Source organism: Rhipicephalus sanguineus, chromosome 2 (genome assembly GCF_013339695.2).
Source record: "Rhipicephalus sanguineus isolate Rsan-2018 chromosome 2, BIME_Rsan_1.4, whole genome shotgun sequence".
In the NCBI taxonomy this organism is placed as follows: domain Eukaryota; kingdom Metazoa; phylum Arthropoda; class Arachnida; order Ixodida; family Ixodidae; genus Rhipicephalus; species Rhipicephalus sanguineus.
This window is the reverse complement of record NC_051177.1, coordinates 181,353,607-181,365,122: the sequence shown is the minus strand read 5'-3', so window position 1 is coordinate 181,365,122 and position 11,516 is coordinate 181,353,607.

Here is an 11,516-nt window from a genome sequence, read left to right as displayed (position 1 = left end):
GTACGACGCAGGTAACCTAATTTTTTCAGTGCTTTGGATGTAATGTAGTCAATATGCTGCGACCACTGCAAGTTGTGTGATAAGATAACCTCAAGGTATTTGTACTCTTGTGCCCGGGGGATTACTGTTTTGTCGGAACCGTATACATGCTGCAACGGAAAATTGGCTGTTTGTGAATGATACTACTACAGTTTTTTTAACGTTAATGCGCATCTGCCAATGCCTGCACCACGTGCAAAAGCTGGTGAAGGAATCCTGAAGTAAGGTATGATCACTAGGAAAAGAAATTACTTAATATAGGACACAGTCGTCGGCATAAAGACGGACCTTTGACTTCATATTGCTAGGAAGGTCATTTATAAATATTAAAAATAATAAAGGTCCTAGAGCGGATCCCTGTGGAACACCAGAAGTCACATTGACAGTTGAGGACGAAGTGGAGTTAAATGACACATATTGAGATCAGGTTTCAAAACAGGAGAAAGTGCCTCAGATCAGGCTGGCCGACGTTTCGATAGGGGACCTATCTTTGTCAAAGGCGCCTTGTCATCCCTGGCGTGTTAGTTTTAAGGGGTTAGTGATGACGTCATGTCCAGCGGTGGCGCGTCTGTTGCTGTTGGTAATTTCTGCCTGGAAAGAGAGAAACTCGAAAGCAGAGGAGTGTAGCCCTTGCCACATTTCAAGAGAGTTTCAAGAGACCTGTAGTTGGACAGGAGTTGCTTGTTACTAGACTTGTGCAAAGGCAAGATTTTGGCTAGCTTCCAGGACTGGGGGACGATGTTTGAAGACGTGGATTTTTGAAAAATGATCGACAAATAACGTGCACACCAGAGGGAGTACCGTACCAGAAAGCTGTTTGAAATGTCGTCGGGACCAGTGCACTTTTTTGTCTAACTTGAGTATCAATTTCAGGATGCCGTTCTCGTTAATTAACACATCGTCAATAGCGAGCTCAGGATTAGGGCTTCTGAATACTGGGAGAAACTGTTATCGTGCGTAAATACCGACTAAAAGTAGACATTTAAAGCATTAGCTACATCAAGTGGGTCTGAAACAGCCTTACCGTCTAGTATAAAGGAAATGGTGTCAGTGTTAGTTGGTGATATAGAAGTCCAAAATTTGCGCGGGTTAGTTTGAAGCAATCTTGGAAGTTCACCTTGAAAATAAAAGCCTTTAGCTCTTTGCATTTCGGTACGTAGTTGCAGCGAGGTACTATTAAAGCGAACGATACTGTCACCGACGTTCTACATTGAAGATTTTTCATTCAGGTTCCACTTTACCAAGGCCTCCGTGTTGGCTGTCATGCCGCATATGCAACACAGAACAGCTATACATAACTTAAAAGAGCAGGGACCTTTTGTTCTTCTGTGAAGCACGTCTCATGTTCGTTTTATTTGCACGTTTGGTATGAGTGGAACCACTACAGTTCGTTTCACAACGCCGGCGTACCAGTGCTGCTGGAACAGACCAAGTTTCCCGCTCGACTGCTTTTTTTCAGGCAGACTCGTCCCTCTGTTGAAGCGGCGACAAACTTGGGGGACCCTCTGTCGCCGCGTTTTGCACGGTGCTGTCAACACGTTCGTCAAATCGAAGTTTTGGGGGAGTCCTAGTGACTTTCTTGGTGCAATGTCGTCCGCTGAAAGCGGAGGGCCTCTTATGTCGTCGCACTACAGTGGCTTAATCGGATCGGCGCGCATTCGATACGAAGAAAAGGTGCAAATGTGCGACGGCATCGATCCGTACACGCTGCGACCGCACGCCGACACGACGACGGACGTCAACACGCTGCCTGAAGTAACGCACGGAGATATCGTGAACTATCTAGTGTACTCCTCGAGCTTCGCGACTCTTCAGGAAATGAAAGCCTTCAAGTCCCTTGAGGCACATAATTATTTTACAAGCGGCTGGGTGAAGAGCTTGTCGACGAAGCGGCTTCAGGAAGGAAAGTGGTCCTGCTCGGGGAGGTAAGTGCAACGCCTACACATTACGGGTAAACAATCCTAATGCTAAGCTACAAGAGGTTGCATGACCGGCCGCGATTGCTCGATGGTTCTGGTGTTCTGCTGCTGCAAACGCGAGATACGGATTTTGAACCGTAGTTGCGACGACCGCATTTTGATGGGGCGGAAACGCAAAAATGCTGGAATGTTCGAGTTTTGCGTACGCGTTAAAGAAATCAGTGTCGTCAAACCTGATCAGGAGCCCCACCCGTCAGCGTTTTTCACTACCTCCTTAATGCTGCTTTGAGCTGTTAAACGCAATCAATCATAGAAATCAAAGAAAGTTTCACCCGCCCGAGTGCTGCAGTGCGCACAACCTGTCGAAAATTCTGTAGCATCCACTGTTAGTGCTCCTTCTTGCGGTCATCACACCTTGTGTTACTGTCTTCTTGACCCTTTGTGGCAATCGCGTTAAGTGTTTTTTGTTCGCGAATTGGTGAATGACCTGTGCTTTCGCACACTGCTGCTGAGTTATGTCTTCATGCGAAAGACAACGTACCATTTACTAACTGTTTCTGTGCGAGGGCGCTATGGCATGACAATGTGAATGAGGCTAGTAGATTAACCTCCTTGCTCTCATACTAGTAGTACCTCAGGTGCCATGTAGCAGACCTAAAAGTGGTCATTATCCCAAATAATGTGTACTAACTTCTTAATACAAAGTGTGTTCTCTGTGTACGTAGAAACTGATAATCTTCTTACTATCATTGCAGATAAACCATTCTCAGAGATTAGGAGAGCACCCACTAAAGGTGTGGGTGCTATGCAAGGCCAATGGCATTGTTCTCACCGCCCACTGCACCTGCATGTCAGGGGTAGGCGAAGCATGCTCACACATTGGAGCATGTCTCTTTGCCGTGGACACTGGTGTAAAAATGAAGAATGATGTTACATGTACTGGAAAAGAGAATGCATGGCTGCCCGCACATGTTGAAAAGGTGCAGTTCAAACGCCTCAAAGACATCGATTTTACATCTTCTAAAGGGAAAAAAAAGGCTTCTAGATGGCAGCCGAGCTGATGCCCAGAAGAGTAAGGAAATAATTGACATCCCATCACCCTCGCCAGAAGAGCTGCGCAACTCCTACTCTTCTATCAAGAAATCGGGAATAGTGCCTGTAATATTCTCTATATTACCTGAGTATTGTAATAATAATAATATCTGGGGTTTTACGTCCCAAAACCACGATATGATTATGAGAGACGCCGTAGTGGAGGGCTCTGGAAATTTCGACCATCTGGTGTTCTTTAACGTGCACCTAAATCTAAGTACACGGGCTTCTACCATTTCGCCTCCATCGAAATGCGACCGCCGCGGCCGGGATCGAACCCGCGACCTTCGGGTTAGCAGCCGAGCACCGTAACCGCTATACCACCGCGGCGGACTACCTGAGTATTGTGAGGCATTCAAACAACCAGAAGCAACACAGAAGGCAGACTTGAGAAGTTTATTTAGCGAGAACTATGCAGCCTGCACTTATGAGACACTTACACAGAAGGCAGAGAGCTTTCTTTCGGCATATGTGTTGAGCGACGACACTGTAAAACGTGTGGAAGCTTCCACAAAACAGCAGAGCCGTTCTCAGCAGTGGTTTCTGCACAGGGCCGGCACAGTGACTGCCTCAGTCATGAGAAGGGTATGTCACACGAATGTAGACAAACCCAGCGTGTCTTTGCTGAAAATTGTGTGCTACCCTGAAAAACAAAGCCTCAGAACGCCAGCTGTGATGTGGGGCATTAACCATGAACAGATGCCCTCGGGGCTTATCAAGCTAAGGTGAGCTCTAAGCACAAGCATTTCACGTGCCAGAGGTCTGGGCTACACCTGAGCACTGAGCATCCGTTTGTTGGAGCCACGCCAGATGCGCTTGTTTCGTGCACTTGTTGTGGTAAGGGAGTGGCAGAATTCAAATGCCCGTACCTGCTTTGCAATGCCAAAGATTTTAATTCTGCTAACACCTGTTTAACTGAAGTGAATGGTGTAATGGAATTGCAAAAATCTCATGCATACTATTACCAGGTGCAGACACAAATGGCTATATGTGATGTCGATTACTGTGACTTCGTTCTTGGGCACCACATCTGCTGCACGTAGAGCGAATAAGGCGCGACACACAGTTTTGCAACGAGATGTTTTCCTGTGCGAGAAAGTTTTTTGTCAAGGCAGTGCTTCCAGAACTATTTAGCAAATACTTTACACGACAGCAGAACAACACACAAGATACATTCTGCTTCTGCAACGGGCCAGAAAGTGGGAAAATGATTGCGTGTGACAACGTGCAGTGTGTACACAAATGGTTCCATTTTTCTTGCGTTCAACTAACTCGTGCGCCCAAGACCAAGAAATGGTATTGCCCGATGTGCAAGAACGAAGGAAAGTAATTTTAAATATTAGTCGTAAGCATAATGCTTCCATTCGTGTTTGAATTGATATGCACCTGCAAATTAGAACGTATTCGTCTGACTAAGCGCTATCACAGCAAACTGTACATCTGCTTTTTTATTAAATACCGACTTCTATGCGTAGCTTTAAATTTGTTCTTTGGAATGTGTAGTTATCTATTTCTTGTGGATCTACATATGCCTCTTATCCACTGCTGTGGTGTTGCTTTTCTTTTCTTGTACGCTGCAATCTTGGATGGTGGGCATTTTTTAAGCCTGTAAAGCTTTACTGGCAATCTGTTTTGTGATTAAGCAGCAGAATGTAGAAATAAAACACACTAGTAAGCTAGTGTACAACAGCAAACACTTGTGTGATTTCTGTTATCTTCCTTGCTAAGGACTTATGCTTGGGCCAGCTTCTTTATGCACTATGGATACCATGTATCTTGCTGCTTCAAACACTGCACAGTTTATTTTTCAACATATCAATCTGATAAAAAGAGAGTACATAATGTGATGACTTGAAGCAAACAAGATTCGCAAAAGTCACTGATGAGCGGAGCTGCAAAATCACGACATGCTGTGCTATTCCCCAGCATACTAACAGTGTACAGTTGCGCTCAATGACTTGCAACACGGGAGCGCCTGGCCTTAAGAGTTCAAAACCTGCGCATAGCTTCCACTAGCTCTTATTTCCACAAGTAAACGCCGTTTTCTTACTTGGGGATGATCACAAATGAGGAAATATCATTTAGTTGTTCAAATGAAAACAAATTGAAGCCATGCGCAATCTCGGAACTCATGAGGCCATGCGCTGCCGTGTTGCAAGTCATATTGAGCGCGACTGTACAGTGCCAGGCATTTTCCATGTTTCACAGCAGAGGTGGCCAGCACTAAGTGGTCCATCTTAAGGTCCACATTTCAAAAGCTATGTCGTGTCATAAGCATGAGTGCTGCATATTGCAATTTCACCACTGCAGTCATCAGTAACTTGTGCTACATCATTCTTTCTTGCGATCCGTCGCCCGCCGCGCAGAGAAAAAGAGGTTACGCGACTCCCAGCCAGCATTGACGAACAGCTCTCCAAAACGCGTGTCGGTCCCATACGTCCAGGGAGCCAGCGAGGCGTTGGCTCGGATTTTTAGGAAAGAAGGCGTGCACATCGCGCACGTGCCTTCATGCACGCTGGGCCGCTTCCTTCCCCGCCCGAAAGACCGACCAACAAAAGACAGGGCGCCCGGCGTCGTTTACAAAATACCGTGTGCCGACTGCCCCTCGTCATACATCGGCGAGACCAAAAACTTCCCCGAACGGATTAGGCAACACGTCAACGACGTCCGTAAACTCAACAAAGAACGCAGCGCCGTCGCCGAGCACGCAGAGACATTTGACCACAGAATAGACTTCAACGGAACCGCCATCCTCGAAAGTGAAACCAAGTGGAGGAGGAGGTTACTACTGGAGTCGTGGCATATACAGAGGACCACTCAAAATATCAACCGTTCACTCGGAACTCTCCCCCCGGTGTATGCGCATGGGCTACGCTCCTCGGTAATGCGTGGGGTCGTTAACCGCCGCGAGAGTGCCTTAAAGAGGCCGCTGCCAAGCCGCCGCAGTCCCCCCTGAGGAAGGAACCGAGCTGGTTCCGAAACGTCGGGTTTTTACGTGTCTTCGTAACTTTGGTTGGAGAATAAATATCAGTTATCTCAGTTTACTTACCCAACCAGACAGACTTCTGTCTAATGTTTACCTTCAATTCAATCAGCCAGGACTTCGGCCGCGATACCATGCAGCTAGTCAAGCGCTACATACGCATCAAGGAGGGAATATCAGTCTTCAAAACTCATCTGGACTTCAATCGCACCTGCAAAGATAGGAAAGTCGTCCCTCAAAGCCTACGCCTGAAACGCCCTGTCTCGACCCCCGAAGGTATGGAAATCGTCATGAGAGCAGAACAACGGCTGGTCAACGCCCGCCTGCACGAAATCAACGCCTCTCTACGGAAAAAGGAATTAGACCTGTTCTTCGCCAAGCGTAAACTTCAGCACCGCATCCCTGGATTGATGCCTCCGATCGACGCATTCGCGGACTCCGTGGCAGCGTCGTCTGCAGTCAGGCATCGGACCGCGCAGGATAGGAAACTTTCTCACCTGTTGGACCGGGGTTCGCCCCAAGGCAACCCAAATCCCAGGTTTGTCACCAATTTGTCATCCCGCCCACTCACTAATCGGGAAACTTCTGTTCTGGCAAAGGGACACGGGTATAACGTGTCAACGACGCCCCGTTTATCGAAAGTCGTCGCGGCTGTAGAGGAAGCCGTCCAGAGTGTGAGGCCAAGCGCCAGAGAAGAAATTAGACTAAAATCAATTGGAATCCTTTCGAAATTGCCGTCACAAGGGAAAAAGAACTTGACCGCAGAAGAGAGCAAAGCCCTTCGGGAACTCCGACAAGATCAGAGCATTGTCATCCTCCCCGCTGACAAGGGCAACTCAACGGTGGTGTTGGACAGCCGGGACTATGACCGGAAGATTTCGGCCCTTTTAGAGGGTGACGCATATACGCAGCTAAAAAAGGATCCGACGAAGCAAACTCAGACTCAGCTAAACAAGCTACTCTCCGAAATTTTCAAGCACCACCCACAATTAAAAGCACTCTACCTAAGTCTAATCTGCCGCAACGGCTCCGCACCGGGTTTCTACGGACTACCCAAAATTCACAAGCCTGGCGCTCCCCTCCGACCGATCGTCGACTTCACTTCCTCTCCATGCCGAGCCCTTTCAAGCTTCCTGCACCGAATCATCGCCCCTCTCACCCGGAATACCCCAACTCATGTCCGCGACTCCAGCCATTTCGTGCAGCTAGCATCAGAGGTGAGCATCGACGAAGACGAGAGCCTGGTCTCGTTCGACGTCGTATCTTTGTTCACCAATGTGCCGGTACCCTTATCTGTATCCTGTGCCCGTGCTGCTCTTGAGGGTGACGATGGCTTGAGTCAAAGGACCCCACTCACTGTTGACGAACTCTGCCGCCTACTGGAATTCTGCCTGTCCAGCACGTATTTTTCCTACAAAGGAACAATCTTCAGGCAAAACAGTGGAACCGCAATGGGAGCCTCCATCTCCGTCACAATGGCAAACCTGACCATGGAACATATAGAAAGGGAAGCACTTGGCTCCTTCTCGCCGCGACCCAAGCTCTTTCTTCGCTACGTGGACGATTGCTTTTGTGTCGTGAAGACATCTGAAATTGAAAACTTCAGACTGCACCTAAATTCCGTTCACCCAGCCATACAGTTCACGGTCGAGTGTGAACGCGACCGCACCCTCCCCTTTCTCGACGTCCAGGTGGCAAGAAGGGGCAGTGACTTGGAGTTCTCCGTTTACAGGAAGCCGACGCACACCGGCCGGTACCTTCAATACGATTCGTCCCATCCCTCCACCCACAAGGCCTCCGTTGTGTCCACATTACTTCAGAGAGCCAAAAAGATATGTTCCACTGACACGGAACGCCGGAAAGAAGAGGCCCGCGTAATTGCGGACCTCAGAAAAAACGGTTATCCCAGAAATTTCATTCGATCCGTCGCCCGCCGCGCAGAGAAAAAGAGGTTACGCGACTCCCAGCCAGCATTGACGAACAGCTCTCCAAAACGCGTGTCGGTCCCATACGTCCAGGGAGCCAGCGAGGCGTTGGCTCGGATTTTTAGGAAAGAAGGCGTGCACATCGCGCACGTGCCTTCATGCACGCTGGGCCGCTTCCTTCCCCGCCCGAAAGACCGACCAACAAAAGACAGGGCGCCCGGCGTCGTTTACAAAATACCGTGTGCCGACTGCCCCTCGTCATACATCGGCGAGACCAAAAACTTCCCCGAACGGATTAGGCAACACGTCAACGACGTCCGTAAACTCAACAAAGAACGCAGCGCCGTCGCCGAGCACGCAGAGACATTTGACCACAGAATAGACTTCAACGGAACCGCCATCCTCGAAAGTGAAACCAAGTGGAGGAGGAGGTTACTACTGGAGTCGTGGCATATACAGAGGACCACTCAAAATATCAACCGTTCACTCGGAACTCTCCCCCCGGTGTATGCGCATGGGCTACGCTCCTCGGTAATGCGTGGGGTCGTTAACCGCCGCGAGAGTGCCTTAAAGAGGCCGCTGCCAAGCCGCCGCAGTCCCCCCTGAGGAAGGAACCGAGCTGGTTCCGAAACGTCGGGTTTTTACGTGTCTTCGTAACTTTGGTTGGAGAATAAATATCAGTTATCTCAGCTGTACAAAACACATGACCACAGAATAGGTCAGAATGGGGCTAAACAGAGCTTGACATAACGTTGCTGATATAATCTGGATGAAGTGAGAGTTTTGGTGCATTACAAAATATAAATAAATGATTGCTGCAGAGCAATAAAACGTGTCGCACTAAAGAACAAGGAAGGATGGGATGAAACAACAGATGGAGAGTTGACATATGGCAATGTTGCTATTCGAACAGTATTTGTTCACAAATTTTACTCGGTCACATTGTTCAAAACCTTCAGCACCAGTATAAAGAATATGCATGCATGTATGTATGTTCAGACAATGTCGTGTGTATGTTCACCCTCTCCTGGTGTGCCACTATTCACGAGTGAGTTACAAACAGCAATATTAACATTAATATTGTCACGTGGTCGCGACGTCGACGAAGACAGCAGTCGGCGTTTTATATGAAATATAAGACTCGCGGCAATATGAAAGCTAGAGCTGGCTAGCTTGTCACACAGGAAGCAATGTGGTTAAACAATAACATTTGTTATACTTGTTTTATAACAGCTTCTTATAAAACCAAAAAAAAAGGGTTTCTTTGCATATGATGTTACGCAAGCCATATGGGGCTGTGATAGAATGCACAAAAAGGAATGAAAAAGCTTTCACATAAAGTGAGTTCATGGAGATGTGCCAAATTATTAATGCAATCAAGCTCTGACTTTCTAAAAAAACTGAACACAGATACCACAAAAGTGACCTGTGAAATTAATTGTCGCTGATCTACTATGGGAATCGTGAATAGTAAAAAGCCTTTTCGACTTCTGTATATTTTATTACAGAGACGCAAATCGCAATACTGAGCTTCTTGCTTTCCAATTACTACAGGGCTTTGATTTCTTGTTGGCATATTCTTGCGTATTGTCACGCGTATGGGAAAATATTTGCTTTTTTAAGAACCAATTTAACAAGCTGCAGTTACGTTTGCAGCCAGAAGCACAAAGTTTAGGCAAATTGAAGTACTACATATGATTCCCATGTTGGTTGGGCCGTCGATGCTTGTTTCCAAGTGACAGCCATGCCAGTTTTGAAACACTTTTGCTCTAATAGCATGCACAGTGGTCTGAAAATCTTTTAAGGGCTGTCATTGGCTTCCTCTAGTTCTGCAACAATGGATGGACAAAGGTTTGAAAGAGCACAGCACGCAGTGACAATTTTATCTATTGGTGCTAATTTGTGTGCAGGTTTGCAGGTAACATAATCAATGGGCAGTATAGACTTCAGAATGACAAATTTGTTTCTAATTAGGCCGATGACCCTCTCGACATGGATTCGCACATTGGCTAGTTTTCTTGTGCTTTCCACCTCTTCAGCTGAAAGCTGTTTTTACCTCTGGTAAAAGCTGGAATGTGGAGCCTTGCACAGTAAAATCCAACGCTTTCCGATATGTTAAACCCTCGATCAGCGAGCACCACATCACCAGGCAGTAAGTTGTCCAAGAGACCGCAGTGCTCGGGGATGTGCCTGTCACTGACCCTTCCTCCCCATCCTTCAGATATAAAGGTAACAGCACCTGTTGGGGCAATGCCAATTAAGAATTTGGCTGTGTTGCTACCCTTGAATTGGGACCACGTTTCGCTTCTTGGCAGAAATGACGACGGCCGCTCTATCCTTAGTTCAAAACAATCAATAATGACTACCACATCAGTACCAAATGCATTGTAAAATGCCTGCGGCATTGTACGATGCAGTGGTGTTCGCTCAGGCCATACAATTTGTGCCTTCAGTCGATAGTAAGCACAGTGCAGCCACTTATGAAAAATTCTAGACACAGTAGCTTCTGAGACCCCAAATCTGAAGCCCAAGTCAACATTGTGCAGATTCAGGTTCAGCTTCATTAAAAACAAAATAAACTCCTGAAACTTCGACAATGAATTATTTACATTGTGTGACACATAGGCCCCAAGGACTTCAAACAAGCTGTTTAACTGTGTAAAGTTGTGCATTCCTGTGTAAAAAACAACTTTTGCCTCACATCTTTGAAATGCTGCTTTTGACAGCTGCAACTGTTCGTTTTCGCAGCGAGCAGTGTACAGGCCATCGTTGAGTGTAAGGCACTGCGATTCCAAAGCTTGGAGGTCCACAAAAGTTAGGTCCGTCTGTGCCGCAACTCCTGAGAAAAAACAAAGCAAATGTCAGAGCACTTTTTATGAAAGGATACCTCGTAAACGCATTGCTCCTCTTTGACAAGCGGAGCGCAATACTCAAAAAAGTTAATGAAGCTCTCAAGCTCACGAAATTTTCAGAAGGCTACAAACCAGGCTCATTTTTGTCCATGCGGCTTTCGTCTTCTCGCGGGGGCTGGCCAGGCTCGTTTTCGTCTGTGCGGGTTTCGTCGCTTTCGTCATCTCGCGAGGGCAGGCCTGTGTCCCCAATCCCGTTGCCGATCGACTCCACGACTGCCGCCGCCGCATCAGCCCGATCTTTTTGTAGGCGCCGTCTTTTCACGCGGTCGTAGCGCGCACGGTCTTCGTGACGCGCGCTGTATCCGAGCAGAAGCGTCGGTGCCCAATCGGGATTCGTCTCGTCCCACAGCTGAGATGGTCTGCCTGTAAATGCAATTTGTTCCGTTTTTTCGTGGTGTCCCAGCATTTCGGTTTATTAAAAAAGGTTTTCGAGCTCACCTGATGCGAAGTGGGCACCGCAAACTCGGATTTCGGCACGGTCGCTGTTCAGATCCGCGCGCCTGATACGTGCCAGCCACGAATTGCGCCGCTTCGCGCTTAGCGTTCTCGTGCGGTCGCACTGATTGTGGACGACCTTTGCTAGGCGGAAGAGAGTCGCGTTCGCAAACTTCCGTCTCTTCTTCGTTTTGCTGCGGTTAGCGCACAG